Below are 24,441 nucleotides of genomic sequence, written 5' to 3'. Positions count from 1 at the left end.
CTATATTGTGCCCCCACCCAGCAAGAGCTTAATACAGCGATCTACAACACAGTAAGCGCTCAAATACGACTGACTGGGTTTGGGAAGGGCAAAGGGACTGCAGGTGAGAGATACCTAGGAAGCTAAGACAACAGGGGAATTCCACAGGACAGAACTGGAAGGGATGGTCAAAAGGTCAGAACGGAGAACAGGGGAGAGCAAAGGTGAGGAACTGGAAGAGTACACTTGGGCAAAGGAAAGAATGGGAAAATGAAGGCAGGAGGAACTGAAAACAGAAGAAACAGAAAAAGAGGGGTGAGTCAGAAGAGAGTGGTGACAAAAGAAAATGAAACAATGAGAAAATCAAAGGGGAGAGAGGAAAAGAGACGAAAAAGACAGAAATTGTAGGCGTTCATGAATGTTTCCTAAGAACTACCTTAAGGGTTATGGCTAGACATTTCCTTCCCTATTTAGTGGCATAACCAGCTTCGGAGAGTATAAAAATATTCCTTCCTTCAATCATACGAGGATGTCAGGATCGCTCAACTTGGCCTTTTCTTCTAGACATACTATTAGGTGGCGAAATTGTCTCCTAATAGGCACTCGTATTTATTACTGAACACAAAAAGGGACTCCAGCCAAGGAGAAAAAAAACCTCCCACAGCAAAAAACCCTTTAAACAGTATTACCCCAGAGTATAATTTGACTAGGCACATTGTTTGGGGGGGGGGGGGGGGGGGGTGGCACACACATTTCACAACAGTTCACCTAAACCCATAGCCCAGTTACATGTTGGAGACAACAAGCAGTGGGGAGAAGAGTCAGGATTGTGCTCCCCTCAGCACTGTGCTCATTTGCATATATTTTTATTACCCTGTTTATTTTGTTAATGAGGTGTACACCCCCTTGGTTCTATTTATCGTGATTATGTTGCCTTCTTTTTGTCCGTCTGTCTCCCCCGATTAGACTGTGAGCCCGTCACTGGGCAGGGATTGTCTCTATCTGTTGTCAAATTGTCCATTCCAAGCGCTTAGTACAGTGCTCTGCACATAGGAAACGCTCTAATACTATTGAATGAAAGGAAATCGAGAGCCACTTGTAATAATCATAATGAGAGTATTAATAATGGAGGTATTTATAAAGCGCTTATTACGTGCCAAGCACTGTTCTAAGTGGTGGGATAGCTACAAGTTAATCAGGTTGGACACAGTCCCTATCCCACCTGGGGCTCACACACTTAATCCCCATTTTCCAAGCGAGGCACAGAGAAGGACCCTGCTCAAGGTCACCCAGCCGGCATGTGGCAAGGCCGTTATTAGAACCCAGGTCCTTCTGACCCCCAGGCCTGAGCTCTAAACACTAAGCCGCACTGTTTCCCCATGACAGTCTCCTGTGAGTCCCTTTCTAATTTCCCACTTTCTCCTTCCAGGTCCTCCAGGCCAGCTTTTCCCTGATCCTTCTGTCGTTCTTAGAGGGAAGCGGTGGGGGTCAGATATTCCTGGCGCGTATACGGTGTTTTTGATTACTGGGCTAACACAGCAAGGAGGCTGGCCGGTTCGAGCTGCCACGTGAAAGAGATTCTGTCCAAAGGGTGCATGGAAAAGTTCTCCACTGGACGGTTTACTATTGTACTCAAAGCCCTTCTGTTTTCTACGAGTCTTCAATAAAATACCATATGTAGCCCCTCTGAGCCAACAAAAAAAGCATCTGTAAAATGAAAAATCAGGAAGAAATATTAAGGTCTAAAGACAAAACTACCTCAAAGTTTGAAAATCCCAATGTAAACCAAATTCACCTTGGATTTTCAAGCAACATGTAGGTGACCTTAATTTCTCCAGCATTCACCGTTGCATATTAACATAAATTATGCAAATCAAGATTGACTTTTGAACACTGCTAAAAATAACACCATATTTAGATGATTTCCCACACCAGCCTGAAGAAAGTATGAGGATTTCGATACAACCCATGGCACTCGCGGTCTCAAATCCTCTGTACGAGATAACTGTCCCGCATCAGTATCAATCAATGGTATTTGAGCGCTTACGGCGCAGGATGCTGTCCTGTGGGCTTGGGAGAATATACTAAAATGGAGTCGTTAAACACAATCCCCACCCACAAGGACCTTACAGTCTCGAGGGGGGAGACGATGAAAGAGATACAGGTCCGTTCCTATCCTTACGGCCTGCCATTTCCCCTAAGTGCTGAGGGTGGGGTGGTGAATGGCAAGTGCTTAAAGAGAACAGGTCCAGGCGCAGATGGGAGAGGGCGTAGGGGAAATGAGGGCTTAAATCAGGGAAGGCCTCCTGGAAGAGATAAGATTTTTACGATGGCTCTGAGGATAGGGAGAGTGGGGGTCTGCAGGATATGAAGGGGGACTTCAAGGCCAGAGGGAGGATGTGGGCAAGGGGTCGGCACTGAAATAGATGAGACTGAAGGGCAGTGAGTACGCTGGCATTGTGCATTCATTCAATCCTATTTACTGAGTGCTTACTGAGTGCTGTAAAGCACTATACTGAGCACTTAGGAGAGTAGAACAATAAATAGGCATTCCCTGCCCACAATGAGCTTACAGCCTTGGGGTGGGGGGAGAAGGCAGGCATTAATAAATATAAATTAGACATGTAAGTGCTGGGGGCGGGGGAGAACAAAAGGGGCAAGTCAGGGTGACGCACAAGGGAGTGAGAAAAGAGGAAAAGTGGGGCTGAATCTGGGAAGGCCTCTTAATGTTGGTATTTGTTAAGCGCTTACTATGTGCAGAGCACTGTTCTAAGCGCTGGGGTAAACACAGGGGAATCAGGTTGTCCCACGTGGGGCTCACAGTCTTAATCCCCATTTTACAGATGAGGGAACTGAGGCACAGAGAAGTTAAGTGACTTGCCCACAGTCACACAGCTGACAAGTGACAGAGCTGGGATTTGAACTCATGAGCCCCGACTCCAAAGCCCGTGCTCTTTCCACTGCGCCACGCTGCCTCTTGGAGGAGAAGGGCCTTCAATAAGGCTTTGAAGGGGGGAGAGCAATTGTTGGATTGGAGGAGGGAGGGCATTCGAGGCTAGGGGCAGGAAGTGGGCGAGGAGTCAGCGGAGAGATAGACGAGATCGAGATAGAGTGAGAAGGTTAGTGTTAGAGGAGCGAAGTGCACAGGCCTGGTTGTAGTAGGAAATCAGTGAGATGACAGAGGAGGGTCTGTCTGAGTGCCTTAAAGCCAGTGTTAAGGAGTTGCCCTTGGATGCGGAGGTGGATAAGTAGCCATTGGAGATTTTTGAGAGGCAGGGAGATACGTGCTATTTTTTTAGGAAAGTGATGCGGGCGGCAAAGCGAAGTACAGACTGTAATGGAGAGAGTCGGGAGGCAGGGAGGTCGGGAAGCAGGCTGATGTAGTAGTTAAGGAGGGAGAGGATAAGTGGGTGGATCAGCGTGGTTCCGGCTTGAATGGAGAGGGAAGGTGGATTCTAGAGATCAGAGGTAGAACGGTCAAGAATCGGTGACAGAATGAATGTGTGGGTTGAATGAACGAGGTGAGATAAGGATAATGGAAAGGTTATGGGCTTGTGGGACAGGGAGGATGGTGAAGTTGTCCACAGGGATGTGAAGGACAGGGGGAAGAAATGGTTTGGGTGGGACGATGATCCCCAAGGTTGCTTATTATGAGCTCCAGAACTCAAGTTCTCAGAACTGCTCCCAAACCAAACTAGCTTCTTCACCTCCTGATCCCCACTTTTCTGGGATACAACTTGGAGGACTCTGATCCAGCCCCTAAGGGACAGAAATTTCCCATGAAAAATGAGAAGCCAACTCCCCAGCTGTCTGGGGTGCTTGGTTAGACACGGGCGTGGTCAGTCACTGGTATTTACTGAGCCCTTACAGTGTGAAGAGCACTGTACTAAGCACTTGGGAGAGTACACTATAACAGACTCATTCCCTCAATTAGACTGTAAGCCCATCATTGGGCAGGGATTGTCTCTATGTGTTGCAGATTTGTACATTCCAAGCTATTAGTACAGTGCTCTGCACATAGTAAGCACTCAATAAATACTATTGAATGAATTCCCTGCCCACAACGAGTTTACAGTCTAGAGAGGGAGACAGGCATTACATCGCCGGCTGGATGGTCTTTTGCGGTGAAGCCCATTGGTCAGACACAGACAACGTCTTGCCACTCTTCTGTGACTTTCATTTTGGGAAACCAGCTGTTCAACATAATAAATAATAATAATTACAGTATTTGTTAAGCGCTTACTATGTGCCAGGCACCATTCTAAGCGCTAGAGTGGATACAAGCAAATCGGGGTGGACACAGTTCCTGCCCCATGTTGGGCTCACAATCTCAATCCCCATTTTACAGATGAGGTAATTGAGGCCCAGAGAAATGAAGTGACTTGCCCAAGGTTACATAGCAGACAAGTGGAGGAGCCAGGATTAGAACCCATGACCTCCTGACTTCCAGGCCCATGATCTAACCACTACGCCATGCTCCTTCTCCAAAGTTACCCAGGGCTTTGTTAAATAGGATACGACGACCTCAAGGCAGAAACGCGCACAAAGGTAACTCCTGCAAACTAATAGCTTGCTAAATCTCTCAGAGAAAATCAGTTACCTTTCAAAAAGAACAGAAGTCCAGGTAACCCAGACTTCATTCAATCGCCACAATGTGCTGCGTGTTTCCACGTTTTGTTTGCTGTCATTTTAAGATTGAAAATTGGAAGTTTTCCAAATAGAATGAGGCCCCTGTCAACACGAAAAGGCTCAACGGGAAGTAGGAAAATTTGTTCGTTGGACCCATGGTACACAAAACAGACTGACAAGCATTATATGCTACTTGCAACCGCTTCATCCAGGGCTTACGGAGATTTACTGAGAATTAAGGCCTTCATCTGAAGCTCGCTGATAGAGCAGGGGGTCTCCGGAAGCCCTGATAGCCCATACAAGAAACTACCCATCCCTCAACCAGAAACTACCAAATGATAATTGTAACCTAGTCAACTAAAATCATTTCATTAATGCTATATATTGAGTGCTTAGTCTGCGCAGAGCACTGTACAAAGTGCTTGGGAGAGTACAACGTAAGAGAATTAGCAGACACCTTCCCCGCCCATAACGAGTTTATGGTCTAGAGACAGATTTATAGTCTAAGGCGTCAGGCTGCCTTGAAGAATTTGAAACTAGTGGCCTATGCTTTTATTGCCACTTCTTGTATGCCTCAGTTTCCCCCCTGGAAGTTTCATGAGACGAACTGGGACTCCTGATACTTGAACCACCCAGCTCTTGGTATCGTTCTGAGAGCCGGGAGGCTTACTTGTCAGTTTTGGAGGTGCACTTGATGTCCTGGAACCATTTTACAGATAAGACAACGATTCCATCTGCAGGAAAACCCTGGAGGTGCATCGCAGCCCCAAAGAAGTGTACGGAAATCACTACGGAGATCTTTTGAGGGAGCACCCGTTCTGTCCTTCCCTCTCCCTGCTATTATCTCTTGGAAAAGGACTCTAAAGCTCTCTCCCTTTAAAAAGGGGGTCACAGCCGCTTCAATGTCCTCACTCTATTGTGCAATGCAAATGATGATGATAATAGTGGCATTTGTTAAGCGCTTACTCTGTGCCAGGCACTGTACTGAGCACAAGGGTAGATACAAGTTAAGTTGGACACAGTCTCCGTCCCACATGGGGCTGGCTCACAGTCTCAATCCCCATTTTACAGATGAAACGTAGGCCGGTTATGAGCAGTGTATAATGGTGCTGTTAAATCACCCACTCTGGAGCAAAAAATGGGTGGACATCTGGGAACACAGGGCCTCCATGCCACTGGACCTCCAGGGAAGTGGGGGGCAGGGACGGAAGAACCGGGTCTAGCTAACGGGGTGGTCCTCTCTTGGGGTAGAAGGTGGGTAGGAAAGGCTGGAAACAGTGCGATGGGCCAGATCAAGAGTGGCCCACCTTGGAATGGTAAGGAATCCAAACCCTTGCTCCCTGTAATATCGAGCAAACTTTTTTTTTTACTGCTGCAGTTTTTTCCAATAATAATTATGGTATTTCTTAAGCGACCTCTCAGGGTCGGTCCTTGGAGAGCTTCCAGTCCTCTACCAGTCTCGACTACGGGAGGGAGAGTCAAGCAGAGGCCTAGCCATTCCATTCCTAGCTAGGGCAGTGGCTAGCGAGTGGCAGGCAATCTGCTATAAGTCAAAACTCCCCCGTGCTGGGCAGCAGCGGCACAGGAGAGGTCGAGGGCGGAGACTCAAGTTGACTGCACGGAAGGAGGCGATGGTAAACCGCTTCCAGATTTTTTTTTTACCAAGAAAACCCTATGGATCCACTACCAGAACGACTGCATATGGAGGTGGGGAGTTCTGGGAGAGATATGCCCATGGCGTCGCTATGGGTCGGACACGACTCGACAGCATAAGACAACAACAGTTAAGTGCTTACTATGTGCCAGGCACTGTACTAAGTGCTGCGGTAGATACAAGCTACTCAGGTTGGACAGTGACTTGTCCCACATGGGGCTCACAGTCTCGATGCCCATTTTACAGATAAAGTAACTGAGGCACAGACAAGTGACTTACCCTAGATCACACAGCCGACAAGTGGCAGAGGCAGGATTAGAACCCATCACCGCCTGCCTCCCATGATCTATCCACTATGCCATGTTATTTCTACCATACCTCGGTGGTCCATCTCTTCAGGTCCAACCTCCCCACTCCTTTTTGAGGCCTGACCCATCAGATCTCTTCACCCTCTACCACTTTTCACCCTCCCGCAACCCACTGCCTGACTATAGTTTGCTCCTGACCCCTCACTCCCACGGTTCCCCTAGCCTTGAACTTACTGTGGCCCGGCACACAGTAAACGCTCATAAATGCGATTCACTGATCGACGGATCCGACTTCTCCTTCCCTGCCCCTAACAAATCCACCAGGCCATTATCTTCAAAGCTCTCCCAAATTTCATTGTCTTTTTTGGGCTCCTTTTAAAAGAAAAATGGTGTTTTTTTAAGCACTTTGTGCCGGGCACTGTACTGAGCACTGGGATAGATACAAACTAAAGTTACAAGGGTTCTGAGAGGTCTTTCCCGACTGAGGCCCATATGGGACAGGAACTGTGTCCTTCTTGATGATCTTGTACCTACCCATGTACAATGCTTGGCACACAGTGAGCACTTAACAAATACCAAGTGCCATTAACACCACTCCGGTCAAATCAACCAGCCTGTAGCACTAACAGAATTCATTTCCATCCTCAGCACCTGTGATACTTTCATTTCACTACTTAGGTCAACTACATCTGTGATATTTTCATTTCACTACTCGGTTTGCTCAACTATTCCGCTCATACACTGGTATTAAACCCTATTATATCCTTGTTCCTTCTGCTCTTGCTATCTGAACATTATTTTTGCCTGCCCACCCTAATTGAGGTAACTGTCCTCTAGAAGCTGAAAAACCACCACAATCAGGTGTCTTTTATGGATCGGTCCCTCAGTGCGAGATCAATGGTGGATGGTGAATTTATGCTCATGTCTATCTTCCCAGTGCAGTTCTTTACATAGCCGAAATCACTATGATTTCAGTTGGACACTTGTCTACTTTGTGACCATGGGCAAATCACTTCACTTCTCTGTGCCTCAGTTGCCTCATCTGTAAAACGGAGATTGAGACTGCGAGCTCCACGTGGGACGGGGACCGTATCTGGGCCCGATTTGCTGGTATCTACCCTAGCGCTCAGTACAGTGCCTGGCACACAGTAAAAACTTAAATACTACCACTATGAAAAAAACAGAATTAAAGGATGTGTGACACCACTAGGAAAGTCCTCTGCCAGTAATGTCAATTGGGCAAGAGGAAAAATAGCGTTCTCTGTCGTCTCCACCAACTGCTGAGATGATACTGATCGGCGGAAGATCTTAAGGAGTTTGAGATAAGCGCTGCCTACCCATCTCCTATCAATCATATTTATTGATCGCTTACTGCATGCCGAGCACTCTGTTAAGCACTTGGGAGAGTAAAGTATAACATTATTGCAGACACATTCCCTGCCCGCAACGAACTTATCCAGTTAAATCTGCCGTTTCCCCGATCTTTAATGCCTATTCCCCCACCAATAATAATAAAAATGGAGGTATCTGTTAAGCACTCACTGTGTGCCAAACACGTACTAAGTAAGCACTAGGGTAGATACAACATCATCCAGTCCACATGGGGCTCCCAGTCAAAGGAGGAGGGAGAACAGTCTGCAGGTGAGACAACTGAGAGACAGAGAAGCCAAGTGGCTTGCGCAGGGTCACAAAGAGACGAGTGGTGGAGGCGGAATTAGAACCCAGGTCCTGATTCCCGGGCCCATGCTCTTTCCCTAGGCCACCCTGCTTCTCTAGATTAAGCTCCCTGAGGGCAGCAATCTCGTCCACCAAATCTGTTGTACTCTATCCTCCCAAACTGCTTAGAACAGTGCTCTGCGGGCCCATACTCTTTCCCTAGGCCACCCTGCTTCTCTAGATTAAGCTCCCTGAGGGCAGCAATCTCGTCCACCAAATCTATTGTACTCTATCCTCCCAAGCTGCTTAGAACAGTGCTCTGCATACCGTGAGTGTTCAAAAGGACCACTGACTGAACGATTAAGGTGATGTCATAATTCAAAGAACAGAATGAAACACCCATCGCTGGTATTTTCTGTGCCAAGAACAGTGTCCCGAGCCCTTGGGAGAGTACAAAAGAATTAGCAGACGTGATCTCTGCCTTTAAGGAGCTTACAATCTAGTTAGGGAGAGAAATACTAAAGTAAACCATGGATAGAGAGTGCAATAAGAGTAGAAAGAGATGCACGGTGAGGGTCACAGAGTATGGTCATTTCTCAGACCCAAGTAGGCCGCTTAAGGTAAGATCAAGGGAATAATAAGCTGTCTCCAAATATTTGTGATCTATAAGCACGCTTTTGCTCTGTACGTGCTTCTCTACTTTTGTAACCTTAAAACGAAAAGCTATTACAAAGTGAATTCTGAATTTTACTGAATTTTAGAATCAAAACCCCAAAGTTGCTAATGGGAGGGGAGGGGGGAGATCAGGAGAAGGGAGGGGGAAAAAGCGGCCCCCCAAATCCCAAGGCAGTCCAGTCTATAAAAAAAGGTTGGGGAGAAACAGCAATTCTTGCAGCAATCAATACCTCTAGTAATGAAACTGCATGCAAGGAAGCACATTTAGGAGTGTGCATAACCCACTTAGAAGTTGATATTTTTCAAAGAAGGAAACAAGGCCCTCTTTTTGAGAGTCACTCCCCAACAGAAAAGCCCGCTCAAATATACCAAATCCCTCAATTTTATGGTAATTTTGGTATTTCTTAAGTGCTCCTTCCATGCCAAGTTCACAATAAATCTGGCCAGATGCAGTATCTATCCCACACAGGGCTCACAACCTCAGAGGGGAGAATACACCCTCTAACAGGTACCTAACTGGCACACCTAGACCCAAGTCTCCCGATCCCTGCTCTTTCCACTAGACCACATTGCCTCTTCTGTTCTATTCGTTGAGAAATCATTCCCAGGGTGGATGCTTCTCGAGAAGCGGCATGGCCCACTGGAAAGAGCAGGGGTCTGGGAGTCAGAGGGCGTGGGTTCTAATTCTGGCTCTGCCACATCTGTTGTGTGGCCCTTGGCAAGTCATTTAACTTCTCTGAGCCTCAGTTCCCTCATCTGTAAAATGGATATTAAGACTGTGAGCCCCACGTGGGATAGGGACTGTGTCCGACCTGATTACCTTGTATCTACCCCCGAGCTTAGCATATAGTGAGGATTTAAATATCAATTCTTCTTCTTTCCTGATTATGCTTCTTCTTACTGATTTCCCAAACCAGTGCTCTTACAAGGAACATGTCCCCGACACTAAAGAGAACTGCATTTTTAATAAGACTACTTCCTTGCTCTAAATGAGAGGAGTCTTTTTTTCGTCTGAGAGCAGTTAACCTCTACCTTTAGTTTGACTCATCAGGCACATTAAGGGGAAAATTGATTAATTTCAGAATTCATTTTTGAGTACTGGTCACGGAATATTCTAAGCACCTTTAACATTTCATGCGACCTTTGAATGGAGGAGGGGAGGGGCGGCCTTCCTGACAACCCTTCTACTCTCAAAACATCTTTGAGATTACCCACCCCGAGAGAAAGGCTCTGGGAATGGACTGCAAGAAACACCAGTGTGGATGCTGACAGCAAAATGGCACTTCAATACGAAACAGCACCTCAAAATACGCCCGACAAAAACTGACATCAACTTAAGCCACCGGGTCCTAGAATTAATTAATTCCACCCCCCAAAAACGGAACTACGTCCCATCATCTCTGATTTCACCTCCGATTCGACAGCAACTGAGTAAGCTGTTCTGAACTCTACCCTTCAAGCAACTACAAGTTGGTTACTTTGTTCTGGCGAACCACTCAACCCTCATCCCCAAATCTGGCGGTAAGCTTCCATCACCAGGTTGTGATTAGACAGAAACCATCAGACGCAGGCATAATGAAGTAAAGCTCTACTTGTTCTTAAGGGCACGTGTACGAGGGGCAAGGAGATGGCAACCAACTTTTTAAGAGCACATTTAAAGGGGGCATTCCTTTGAGAGGTGTGGAGAATCAAAAACCTACAGAGACACAAACCCCAAGTTCTGACTGTCCTGGCTAAGAAGGATACAAAAGTAAATCCACGCCCAGGTTCTTTGACCTGACACGAACGGGGATTTTTTTAGGCCGGGTCTTCCCACAGCCCACAGGAACGTGAGATTTGGAAATCTTTAAAAGTAGGGGAGAGCGCTTTACTGTAGGAGCAGCTACCCCGGCATTCGTTTGCCCTGCCCCTGTTCATTTTTCTCAGCCCGTCGGCGGTTTTCCTACTCCCACGATGACCTCAGTGCAGAAGACGGAAGCGCATTCGGGGGCACATCAGTGTGGTTCGGTTCCTGAAAAGGCAGCCCGGATCACTTGAGAGAATCCGGCCTTGCACATTAGCCCAAACTGCCACCCAGCGGGCAGCTGCATTCAATCCTCCCTATCAAGGTAAGGGAGAGGGCAAATAGAATTTGCATCAGATTCCTGAATTGAGAGTGAAGAGTCTCTCATCTCTGGCTCCCAAGAGCTACTTCTCACCACTGTAAACGCTTCACATTTGGCTCCGGGAGACCCATGCCATTCCCAGACCCCATATGAAAATAAAAAGGAGAGGATCCAGCGGGCTCTGACCCCTCAAATGCCCAAGGACCCCCCACGGCATGCGGACTGGCCAATCGGTGACAGAAGAGGCCTGCCTCTATCACCCCAGACAAAATGACAAAATGAATTTGGGACAGATGAGATCAAGGTTCGGATCAAGGTGATGAAGTGATCAAGGTGGCTCGGTGGAAAGAGCCCGGGCTTGGGAGTCAGAAGTCGTGGGTCTGAATCCCAGCTCTGCCACTTGGCAGCTGTGTGACTTTAGGCAAGTCACTTAGCTTTTTCGTGCCTCAGTTATCTCATCTGTAAGATGGGGACTAAGACAGAATCCCACATGGGACAACCCGATAACCTTCTATCTACCCCAGTGATTAGACCAGGGCTTGGCAGACCAGGGCTTGGCACGTAGTAAGCGCTTAACAAATACCATCATTATTAAAAGAAGGGCTACCACAACAGACTTTCTACAGAACTGGGATCAAACTGTTCACTTCGACATTTGCAAGGGGCAGATTAAGCTACGAGCTGTCGTTCCAATTCGCTTCGGATCCTGTCATGACAGTGGACTTCAAAATAAGTCCTCCCATATCTAAAGTCACTGAAAATGTGGAAGTCTGTCTCATTTAAAAATAAACTTCAAGACTTCAATCGCTAAATGTATTTTAGCCCTTGAAAACTGTGTATCACTCATCCTATGGATATTCCTTTCAAAAACTCAACACCATCAGTAAATGGGAGCAAATCTCATTCACCTCAAGCTGGTACCCAGGAGGGGGAGGACTCAAAGCCATGGGGGTTAAAATAATAATAATGGTATTTGTTAAGCGCTTACTATGTGCCAAGCACTGTTCTAAGCGCTGGGGCAGATCCAAGGTCATCAGGTTGCCCCACGTGGGGCTCAGTGTCTTAATCCCCAGAGGTAACTGAGGCACAGAGAAGTGAAGTGACTTGTCCAAAGTCACACAGTGGATAAGTGGTGGAGCCGGAATTAGAACCCACGACCTCTGACTCCCAAGCCCGTGATCTTTCCACTAAGCCACGCTGCTTCTACCTTGATCTGAACCTTGATCTCATCTGCGCCAAATTCATCAGTCGTATTTATTGAGCTCTTCCTCGGGCCACAGCACTGTACTAAGAGCTCGGGAGAGTACAATACAGCAGGATTAGCAGACATGTTCCCTGCCCACAATGAGCTTACAGTCTAGAGGGGGAGACGGTCATTAATATGAATAATTTGTACCATATAATTTAAAATACATGTTTTGAAGATATGAAAGTATCGACTGTATTTGTTTTTAATGGTGCTTGCTCAGTGCTGCCAGGGGCTCTAGGAAGCACTAGAATCGGGTACGTGCTGGTCGGTCTGGGGCTTACAATCTAAATCGGAGGGAAGAGGATTTATTCCCCACTCTACGGGCAGAGAGGCACTCACCCAAGGTCAGCCAGAGGACAACTGGGCCGACCGGGCTCGGAACCCAGGTCCTCTGACTCCCGGGGCCGTGCCCTTTCCACTAGGCCTCGCTGCTTCCTGGGGGCAGAGCGCTGTACTAAGCGTTTGGGAAAGTACAGCGTAACAGAGTTGGGAGACACAAGGAGCCGACAGTCGACAGACAGACATTAAAAGAGCAATTCAAGCCACGCTTGCAGAGAAGTTCAAGATCTTCCCAGCCGGCCCACTCCGAGGGCAACCAGTGGGTGGGGGTTAAAACCGTTTCTTTCACCTATCTTCTTTTCACCCCGGGAGTGGACTGATGGATCGCCAGGCCCGATCTTCGGCCGCCCCCTTGCCCACCTCCTCCCGCCGGACTGAAGCTCTCACAGACTACCACACACCCCACCTTCAAAACCCTCCTAAAAATAAAAATCATAACTCCCCCAGGAGGCCTTCCTCCCAAAGAGAAGTACCATGGCCTAGTGGACTGAGTGCGGGCCTGGGACTCAGAAGGTCACTGGTTCTAATCCCGGCTCTGTCGTGTGTCTGCTGTGTGATCCGGGGCAAATCACTTCACTGGGCCTCACTTACCTTATCTGTAAAATGGGGATTGAGACCCTGAGCCCCACGTGGGACAGGGATTGTTTCCAAGCTGATTTGCTTGTATCTAACCCCAGCGGTTAGTACAGTGCCTGGCACACTGTAAGCACTTAAATACCATAATTATTATTATTATTCCCTAAGCTCTCGTTTCCCCCATCATCCCTCACCTCTGCATCAACTATGCACTCGGGATGAGGACCCCTTAAGCATTTTGATACTTCGGCTCTAGTGTCTGCATCATTCTACTTCTCCGTTCTGTAATTTATTTTAATGGCTGTCTCCCCCCTGACGGCCGCGCGATCCTTTTGAACAGGGATTCCCTCCACCATATTATTCTTTCCCAAGGGGTCGGTGGAGTGCTCCGTGCACCGTAAGCACTCGATAAATGCTGATCGATTTGATGGATCGGTATAAATGCTCTGGGGCTCGAAAAAGCGTTTATACGTCACACGGGAAGCTCATTACGAAACCTGGTTTCAAATCACCCCTCAGCCCTGAATATGGCACCCAAGGTGCGAGCTGATTTATTACGGGATTCCACAGGGTGAATTTATTTGGTCAGAGGGAGGCACCTTGGTCTTCGGGAAGGAGTAGCCGTCTGGAAGCCAGGAAGCCTGGATTCCAGTCCTGGCTCCACCAGTGGCATGGCGGCCGACCTCGGGCATATCACTTCATCTCTCTGTGACCCAGTTTCCTCATCTATAAAATGGGAATGATACCTACTACATCCTCCCTCACAAAGATGCTGTCACCCTAGAATGAGACAAGGTCAGAGCACTTTAGGGAAATGAAGAATGCTATAAAAATACAACCGAAATACGCAAGTTGGCACCTGTCAATTAGCTTCTCTTGGGGGAGGGAAAACCCAAGCAGTTCTACTCGAAGGTGGAGCTTGGGCTTTTGAAGAACCTTGTGTCCCAGCGGGAGGGAGAAATGAATCACATTACAGTCACCGCTGGTTCAATCTAGAATGAAATGGGCTGAGGGGCGGATGGCGGGAGACCACAAATGGACATTTTTTGTGGTTACACAGTCCTTTATTGTTTCGCCCTCTACTTGCGGAGGACCTGATCCTCTCGCCACTCCATCTGACGGCATGAAATACTTCGCAGTTGCAGAAACATAAAGCACCACGCATGGAGGCCGAGACCGAGGCTGGGAAGCGTAGCCCCCTCACACCTGACTTAACTCCACATGAATGTGCACAAACTACTCCTCCGATTCACCCACTCTGTTTGAGGATCGTATTATGCCCAACAGAGCTGGGAAATGGGCAGAACGGTCTCTAAGCCTCCCATCCTTCCATCCACATCGTGTTATGAAAACACAGGTTACAGCAGAAACCGCTCCGTGTCGTGTTGGTCCGTTTTCCACAACGGGACAACTTACAAAGAGCAAAATAATGACGGTGGTACTCATTAAGAGCTATGCGCCAGGCACTGTACTAAGCGCTGGGGTGGATGCAAGCAGGTTGGGCCGGACGCAGTCCCTGTCCCACCTGGGGCTCGCAATCTCCATCCCCATCTGACGGATGAGGTAACTGAGGCACAAAGAAGTGAAGTGATCTGTCCAAAGCTCCACGGCAGATAAGGGACGGAGCCGGCATTAGAACCCATGACCTTCTGACTCCCAGGCCTGTGCTCTATCCACTAGGCCATGCTGCTCCTCTGGAAGTAAACACACCATTCCCTGAGCTTCACTTTAGCTAAGGTCAAAAGATTTTTTTTCATGGCCCTCCATGTGTCCCTAAAAATGTGCCATGAAGATCACCGCGGAGTCCGATCTGTTGTAGACAATGAGAAAATTCCCCATTTAGAAAGTGTTAGGATTGCTGTGAGCTGGGCAGAAATTCAGGGTTCTGTCTCAAATACCAACCCCCAGCATGAGCAGCAAAAGGGTAAGAAGGAAACCTTGAAGCGGTGTGGCCTGGTGGAGAGAGTACAGGCCTGCGAGTTAGCAGGACCTGGGTTCTAATCCTGGCTCCACCACTTGTCTGTGTCACCATGGGCAAGTCATTTCACTTCCTCTGTGCCTCAGTTACCTAATCTGTAAAATGATAATAAACTTGTGAGCCCCGTGTCGGCAGGGAACGTGTCTGCTAATTCTGTTGTATTGTACTCTCCCAAGTGCTCAGTACAGTGCTCGGCACCTCGTAAGCGCTCAAAGAACACCCCAGCTTGATTGATGGGGGACATGGGCGCTAATCCGATTAGTGGGTATCTACCCCGGTGCACAGAACGGTGCCTGGTACACAGTAAGCACTTAATACCATTAAAAAAGAAAAGAAAAAAAAAGCAAATCTCCAGAGGTTAACTAACCAAATTCCACCACTTGGGCCTATAGCATCTGTTAGGAAGGAGAGGCCAGAGTAAATATAAGCTAAAAACACAATCTGCTCCTCTTATGGATCAGTTTATCAACATTTAATATACTTCACCCAGGAAGCCACTATCTGGTGTGACCGAGTAGAAGCATCCAGGCCTGGAAATGGAAACTCATCAAGATGGGGCTCGCACTGTGAAACTGGACATCCTGAAAATTCCATTTCCAAAACACTCGCCTCCAAGTTAAAATACGAAACACCAGACAAAAACCGATCGAGAAGGGTCCGGCGCGGGGGGACACGAGCAGCAGGACGGCCTCAAATACGACACATCACCCTCGGATCCGGCCACAAGAACCAGAAGGCCGTTCGACTTCCGAAGAAGTGACACTTGTAGGACAGAGCTGATCGGCACACGGAGAATTTTAATGAAAACGAAGACCTGGTTAATGCCTCAGGCCCTATGCAGGGCAGGGAATGTTTCTGTTATATTGTTGTTCTGTACTCTCTGTACAGTGCTGGGTCCTACCCGATTTGCTTGCATCCACCCTAAGTGCTTAGAACAGTGCCTGGCACGTAGTAAGTGCTGAACAAATGCCACAGTTAGCGCTCTGAACACAGTAAGCGATCAATAAATACGACCGCCTGCCTGATACGGGTCACACCTAGAGAAAAACCGCCTGGGGCGAGACCGCCACCGAGAGTTTAAGTAAAAAATAAGGCTTCCTTCTCCGAGACGGCCAATACCTCACCACAGGACCATTCTAAATCTGGAGGCAGGAAGAGTTCTAAATTCTCCCCCACAACATACTTCATTCAAAACACCGGCTCAACCTCATCCAGAACAATGGAGCCAAGACTTACGCTCTTTCGTATTCCATGTGAATTCTGAAAGGAATGAGCAATGTTGAAAACAAGTAATGGCGGTACTTGACTCATCCCCGAGCAACACCCCTTGAATTCCTGATAAAAATACGCCAAGTTTTAAAGCTTCGCTATTCACAACCAGGGGAACGTTCAAGGGTATTGTATTATTTGAAAGTGGCTTTTGGCATGTCCCACTTAGATACCGAGTGGGAATGACAAATATAGTCGAGGAATGACATCTCTGACAATCTCGACGGAAAGTAGTTTTACCCACATGCGCTCCCGGGCCCGAAAAATGAGCGGAAAACTGATTTGTGTGTCATCGTTTTATAAAGACGATTTCATGCCTAAAGCACAAAACAAACTGGCTTCCTTTTTTCTCATTTCTAACTCCAATACTTAAAAAACCACCACCACCACAAAGGCAACTTCCTTTTCTGAAATGGAAGGGAGAGCGTTTCTTCCTTTTCAAAGTGCTCTTTAGAAGCGCGGTCCCGAGACGAAGCCCCGATCGACACCCGGGAGAGTTGAGCACAAACCTACCATTCGTCCCACCGGAAGAAAAGGTAGCATCTAGGGTGCTTGAGAAGGGGGAAGAGGCTGGAAGGAAACCCACGTAGCGTTCGGCGCGTCCAAAATGAGAGAACCTACAGGCCAACCCTGAATTCTCCCAGCTCCGTCCGGTGGTCTGTCTAGAGAGTGCCCGCCCAAACCACCGGTTTACCTAGAAGGTCCTACCCCCACTCCGAAGTCGCCGCCAAGAACACCTAGGTCAGGATCATCTGCCCGGACAACTCGGAGGCGCCTCGTTCCTTCTTCGGGACCACCCGGGGCTCTTTTCTACAAGCCTCGCCGGGTCGTCGGACGGGACGGAGGGTCCACCGGGTTGCCTGGGAGGATGAAAGGGAGGCGCAAAACGAGCTTGCCCGGTCCGAAAATAGTCACAGGTCGGAGTGGTCCTCGTCGGGCTGCTGGGGGGTGAACCGCGTCTCCTCCATCGCTCCGGCCTGGGCAGGGGTGGGGAGGGGGAACCGATTGGTCGGACTGACTTCTCTCCCCGGCCCCCGGGGATGCCCGCGCACCTGCCCTCGGTTGCCACTTGGCGAGCAGGGCCACCCCAAAGGCCGGGCCCCCTGCGAGGTGGGCGACGGCCAGCTGGGCGGCCTGCAAGGGGCTCCATGGGTCCGACCTGTGGAATCGGCGACGGTGCATCTGAGCGGGGGAAGGAATGTGGCTCTCTCCTCCATCTTGAAATTAATCAGCAGAAGGGCAGGGAAGGAAGGGGCCCTTTTAGACCCATCCGACCGGCTCCGGCCGGGCTCCGGACCTTGGGGGGGGGGGGGGGGGGATGGGGAGGACTCCAGGGCCATTTGGGGGGGGGTGCGTAATGGCCTCCACCCCCGCCGAAGGGGGTGGGAAGATATCCATTCATTCCTCTAGCCCGTGACCTCGCTGTGTGTGGGCAGGGAAGGCGTTTGCTCTTACCCTGTCCTCTCCCCAGCGCTTAGGCCAGCGCTGTAAGCGCCCCCTCGATACGATTAATACTAATCACCATCCGTCCGATCGTGTGTTTACCAAGATTTTCCTGCGCGCGGAGCACTGTCCTAAGCGCTGGGGGGGGGGGGGGGGAGGACAATCCCCGCCCCCAACGGGCCCCCGGGCTAGAAGGCCTCTGGGGCCGGGCCGTTATTATTCCTATTGCTAATCGATCTATTGGGCGCTTAGGACGGGCAGAGCGCTTGGGAGAGTGTGACGATTCTTGATCGTATTGACGGAGCGCTGTCCTAAGCGCTGGGGAGAGGACAATCCCCACCCCCAACGGGCGCCCGGGCTGGAGGGCCCCATGTCCTCTGGGGCCAGGCCTTGATTCTTCTTCTTCTCATTAATCGATTTATTGGGCGCTTACGCCGTGCAAAGCGTCAGGGAGAATGCGACGATTCTCGATCGTCTTTACGAGGCGCGTCCTGCGCGCGGAGCCCTGTCCTAAGCGCTGAGGACAATCCCCACCCCTGACGAACCCCGGGGCTGGAAGGCCCGACCCCTGGTTATTTTTATCATCAATGGCTTTACTGGGCGCTGGGGGGGTGCGAGGCGCCTGGGGGAGCGTGATGAGTCTTCATCGTTCTTTCCCGGGCGCTAACGGGGCGCGGAGCCCTGTCCTAAGCGCTGGGGAGAGGGCCCCGCCACCTCAAACCCATTGTCCGGCCGCCGCCGAGCCGGGGGCGCGGAGGCCCCGGAGCAGCGGCCCCGAGGGGGGCGGGGGGAGGGAAAATGGCAGGGCCCGGGGCGAGCGGGCCATTTTGAGGGGAGGCCGAGGCGACGGGCCGCGGTCGTCGTCGTCGTCGTCGTCCGACCCGTGTCTCCCCTCCCCCCGCACCCCCCGGCCGGGGCCCCGCCACACTCACTGGGCGCCGCCGCTGCCCGGACGGGACTCCCTCCTCGTCGTCGTGTCCTGCTGGCCGCTCGCCGCGGGTGACTGTCTGGTTCCGGCCCGGCCGCTGCTGCCCCGAGACGTCGCTCAGGCGGCCATTTCCTTCCCCATTGTTACCAAGGACCGGCCGGAAACGGCGGCCCCCGCAGACAGGAAGTGACGACGGGGCCGGCCCCCCCCCCCCCGCCCGGCGCGCGCCCCCGGACGCCTCGGCCAATCGGGAGCCGCCTCGCGCCGAGGGGGCGGGCCCTGGCGCGCGCGCCGGGCGGGGGGACGCCGCTCCCCCCACGTGACGGGGCCGGCCGCCATTTTGAGCGGGGACGGGAAGTCCCGTTGGAGCCGGTCGGTGGGGCCCCGGGACCAGCCGGACCCCGCCGGACACGTCCCTCGTCCTCACTCCGAGGCGGGGGACATCCCTCCAGCTCCAACCGCCCTTCCCCGGCCTCCGCTACCCCCCCCCACACGCCAACCCGTCCTCCCCACCTGCAACCCCGAGGTGGCCTCAGGCCCTTGATGTCAGGCCTGCCCCGCCACCTCCATTCCCTCGCATTTATCGAGTGCCCGACTCTACCAGACACTGTCTTTTATTAAAGTTATACCCTCTCTGAAGGAAGGGCTTGGAAAAATGTAATACATCCTTTCATTCAGTCGCATTTCTCAAGTACCTGACTCTCTCAGTGACTTTGATTCAAGTTATACCCTCTCTGGAGGAAGGGCCTGGAAAAATGTAATACATCCTTTCATTCAGTCGCATTTCTCAAGTACCTGACCCTCTCAGTGACTTTGATTCAAGTTATACCCTCTCTGGAGGAAGGGCCTGGAAAAATGTAATGCATCCTTTCATTCGGTCGCATTTATCAAGTACCTGACTCTCTGACTTTTATTAAAGTTATACCCTCACTGGAGGAAGGGCCTGGAAAAATAGAATACATCCTTCCATTCAGTCGCAGCAAGTCACTTGACTTCTCTGTGCCTCAGTTCCCTCATCTGTAAAATGGGGATGAAGACTGTGAGCCCCACGTGGGACAACCTGATTCCCCTGTGTCTACCCCAGCGCTTAGAACAGTGGTCTGCACAGAGTAAGCGCTTAACAGATACCAACATTATTATTATTTATCAAGTACCTGACTCTCTCAGTCAGTGGCTTGTATTAAAGTTATACCCTCTCTGGAGGAAGGGCTTGGAAAAATATACGTCCATTCATTCAGTCGTGTTTATCGAGCGCCTACTCTGTGCAGAGAGCTGTACTAAGCGCTTGGAATGTCCAACTCCTTCGTCTGCAGCCCAGATGTGAAAGGAAGAGGTCCTAAGCTCAGGCCTCGGAATAACAATAATAAAAATAAGAATGAAACAGCGCAGCTTAATGGAAAAAGCAAGGGCTTGGGAGTCAGAGGTCGTCGGTTCATTCATTCATTCAATCGTATTTATCGAGCGCTTACTATGTGCAGAGCACTGTACTAAGCGCTTGGAATGTCCAACTCCTTCGTCTGCAGCCCAGACGTGAAAGGAAGAGATCCTAAACTCAGCCCACAGAATAATAATAATAAAAATAAGAATGAAGCAGTGTGGCTTAACGGACAAAGCAAGGGCTTGGGAGTCAGATGTGCAGTGCACTGTACTAAGCGCTTGGAATGTCCAACTCCTTCGTCTGCAGCCCAGACATGAAAGGAAGAGATCCTAAGCTCTGCCCCCGGAATAACAATAATAAAAATAAGAATGAAACAGCCCGGCTTAATGGAAAAAGCAAGGGTTTGGGAGTCAGAGGTCGTCGTTTCATTCATTCATTCATTCATTCAATCAATCGTATTTATTGAGCACTTACTATGTGCAGAGCACTCTACTAAGCGCTTGGAATGTCCAACTCCATCTTCAGCCCAGACATGAAAGGAAGAGATCCTAAGCTCAGCCCCCGGAAAAATAATAATAAAAATAAGAATGAAGCAGCGTGGCTTAGTGGAAAAAGCAAGGGCTTGGGAATCAGATGTGCAGTGCACTGTACTAAGCGCTTGGAATGTCCAACTCCTTCATCTTCAGCCCAGACATGAAAGGAAGAGATCCTGAGCTCTGCCCTCAGAATAATAATAATAAAAATAAGAATGAAGCAGCGTGGCTTAATGGAAAAAGCAAGGGCTTGGGAGGCCGAAGCTGTGGGTTCATTCATTCATTCATTCATTCAGTCAGTCACTCAGTCAGTCACATTTATTGAGTGCTTACTATGTGCAGAGCACTATACTAAGCGCTCGGAATGTCCAACTCCTTCGTCTTCAGCCCAGACATGAAAGGAAGAGCTCCTAAACTCAGCCCCCAAGATAATAATAATAAAAATAATGATGAAGCAGTGTGGCTTAATGGAAAAAGCAAGGGCTTGAGAGTCCGAGGTCGTGGGTTCTAATTCCGACTCCACCACTTGTCTGCTGTGTGACCTTGGGCAAGCCACTTTACTTCTCTGGGCCTCAGTGGCCTCATCTGGAAAATGGGGATGAAGACTGTGAGCCCCACTGGGGGCAATCTGATTTCCTTGTATCTACCCCAGTGCTTAGAACAGTGCATGGCACCTAGTAAGCGCTTAACAAATACCATTATTATTATTATTATTATTATAATCATTCAATCGTACATATCAAGCGCTGTGTGCAGAACACTGTACTAAGCACTTGGGAAAGTACAATACAACAATAAACAGTGACAATCCCTGCCCACAGCAAGCTCACAGTCTCCAGGAAATACTAATAACAAGGGTATTTGTTTAGCCCTTACTATGCGCCGGACACTGTTCCAAGTGCTGGGGAAGATACTATTATCATTATTATGATTATCTTGTATTTGTTAAGCACTTACTATGTGCCAGGAACTGTACTAAGCGCTGGGATGGTTACAAGCAAATTGCATTGTACACAATCCCTGTCCCATGTGGGGCTCACAGTCTCACTCCCCATTTTACAGATGAGGGAGCTGAGGCCCAGAGAAGTGAAGTGATGTGCCCAAGGTCACACAGCAGACAAATGGTGGGGCCGGTATTAGAACCCATGACCTTCTGACTCCCAGGCCCGTGCTCTATCCACTTGGATGGACGCAGTCCCTGTCCCTCACAGGGCTCGCAGTCTTAATCTCCATTTTACAGAAGAGGGAATTGAGGCCCAAAGAATAATAATAATAATGTTGGTATTTGTTAAGTGCTTACTATGTGTGCAGTGCACTGTTCTAAGCGCTGGGGGAGATACAGGGTCATCAGGGCTCACAGTCCTCATCCCCATTTTACAGATGAAGGAAGTGAGGCACAGAGAAGTGAAGTGACTTGTCCAAGGTCACACAGCAGACACATGGCAGGGCCAGGATTAGAACCCATGACCTTTTGACACCCAGGCTCCTCCACCCAACTGTTCCTTTTGTGAAGTATCCGACTGTCTCACCAGTGGCTTTTATTGAAGTTATACCGTGTATGTAGTAAAGGCTTGGAAAAATATAATACAAGAGAGTTGGTAAGTGCTGTGGGGCTCAGTTTCCTCAATTGTAAAATGCAGATTAAATACTTCTTCTCCTCCACTGGACCGTGAGCCATATGTAGGAGAGACTGTGTCCAACCTGATTATTTTGCATCTGCCCCAAAGCTTATCACAGAGCTCGGCACATATATATTAATCGATCAATCAGTGGTATTTATTGAGCGTTTACTATGGGCAGAGCACTGTACTAAGCACTTAGGAGAGTACAGCATGGCTTAGTGGAAAGAGTCCGGGCTAGGGAGTCAGAGGTCGTGGGTTCTAATCGCAGCTCCGCCACTTGTCAGCTGTGTGACTTTGGGCAAGTCACTTGGCTTCTCTGAGCCTCAGTTCCTTCATCTGTAAAATGGGGATGAAGACTGTGAGCCCCAAGGGGGACAACCTGCCTACCTCGTATCTACCCCGGCATTTGGTATAGTGCTTGGCCCATAGTAAGCACTTAACAAATACCACAATTATTATTATTATTACAGAGAAGTAGCATAGTCTAGTGGATACAGCACAGGCCTGGGATTCTAGAAGGACCCGGGTTCCAATCCCAGCTCTGCCGCTTGTCAGCTGTGTGACTGTATGCAAGTCACTTCACTTCTCTGTGCCTCAGTTCCCTCATCTGTAAAATGGGATTAACTGTGAGCCTCACGTGGGACACCCTGATTATCCTGTATCTACCCCAGCGCTTAGAACAGTGCTCTGCACATAGTAAGCGCTTAACAAATACCAACATTATTATTATTATGTGGGACAGGGACCGTGTTCAATCTGATTTGCTTATATCCACCCCATCGCTTAGTATAGCACCTGGCACATAGTAAGTGCCTAACAAATAACACAGTTATTACTACTGATGTTATTGCAATTATTATTATTACACTACAACAGAATTAGTCTTGTCCAAGAATTCACACTCTCTTTTGATCCTACTAATATGCCTGACTGCACAACGTCCTGTGAAAATGAATTCCATATCCTTACTACCCACTGGATGAAGAAGTGTTTTCTTTGGTTCCTTTAGAACCTGCCACCTTCCCACTTAATAATAATAATAATAATGTTGGTATTTGTCAAGCGCTTACTATGTGCAAAGCACTGTTCTAAGCACTGGGGGGATACAAGCTGATCAGGTTGTCCCACAGGAACCTCTGTGAAAATAACACAATCAACACAAACTAATGCAAATATCACTATTATTAGTATCACTGTTATTATTAATAAAGGCCCCACATGCCCTCTCTCCCTTCTCACCTCCTATCCCACAGCCACTGCAGTAGAGCTGGAATAAATAGATAGGAACAATTTATCTTTAAAATGTCCTTTCCATCCTGGAACCTCGTTGAAGTGGGATCAGCCTCGTTTTTTTGTTTATGCTATCTTTTAAGTGCTGCCTATGTGCCAGACACGGTACTGGGGTGGATTCAAGTTAATCAAGTTGGACACAGTACTTTTCCCATATGGGGTTCACATTCTTAATCCCCATTTTGCAGATGAGGGAACTGAGGTACAGAGAAGTTAAGTGACTTGCCCAAAGTCACACAGCTGACAGGAGGTGGAGCGGGGATTAGAACCCATGACCTCTGAGTCCTAAGCCCGTGCTCTTTCCACTGAGCCACGCTGCTTCTCTACTTCTGTGGGTGTGCCTGGAAGCAGCATGGCCTAGTGGAAAGAGCCCAGACCCCAGTTCTAATCCCAGCTCTGCAAATTCCCTGCTGTGTCACCTTAGGTAAGTCATTTTTCATTCATTCAGTCGTATTTGTTGAGCGCTTACTACGTGCGGGGCACTGTACTAAGCGCTTGGAAAGTACAATCTGGCAACAAATAGAGACAATCCTCGCCCAACAACGGGCTCACAGTCTAGATGAGGGGAGACAAAGCAAGTAGACAGGCATCAATAGCATCGATATAAATAAATTGTAGATATATACACATCATTAATTAAAAATAAATAAATATGGACATATATACACGAGTGCAGTGGGGCGGGAGGGGGGTAGAGCAGAGGGAGGGAGTTGGGGGGGGTTGGGGAGGGGGAGCAGAGGAAGGGTCTCAGTGGATTCCTCTGTGTATTAAGGAGCAGCGTGGCTCTGCCACTTGACAGCTGTGTGACTGTGGGCAAGTCACTTCACTTC

The 24,441-nt window shown here is 49.1% G+C and overlaps 1 protein-coding gene across 3 annotated transcripts in view; it reads right to left on the bottom strand.

The window, feature by feature from the left end:
- Nucleotides 1-18,958, bottom strand: part of RLIM (ring finger protein, LIM domain interacting) — a 29,362-nt gene extending 10,404 nt beyond the window's left edge. Inside the window, exons 1-2 of one of the 3 annotated variants that reach the window (XM_039912382.1) lie at nucleotides 18,793-18,958; nucleotides 17,112-17,277 (exon numbers count right to left, since the gene is read on the bottom strand). The gene's annotated coding sequence lies outside the window, so the exon portion shown is untranslated. The remainder of the gene's footprint in view (nucleotides 1-17,111; nucleotides 17,278-18,792) is intronic. The other 2 variants (XM_039912381.1, XM_029067350.2) reach the window with 2 other exon arrangements.
- Nucleotides 18,959-24,441: the final 5,483 nt, after the last annotated feature.

The sequence above is a fragment of the Ornithorhynchus anatinus genome, chromosome 6 (genome assembly GCF_004115215.2).
Source record: "Ornithorhynchus anatinus isolate Pmale09 chromosome 6, mOrnAna1.pri.v4, whole genome shotgun sequence".
NCBI classification, from domain to species: Eukaryota; Metazoa; Chordata; class Mammalia; order Monotremata; family Ornithorhynchidae; genus Ornithorhynchus; species Ornithorhynchus anatinus.
This window is presented reverse-complemented; position numbering and strand designations above follow the sequence as displayed.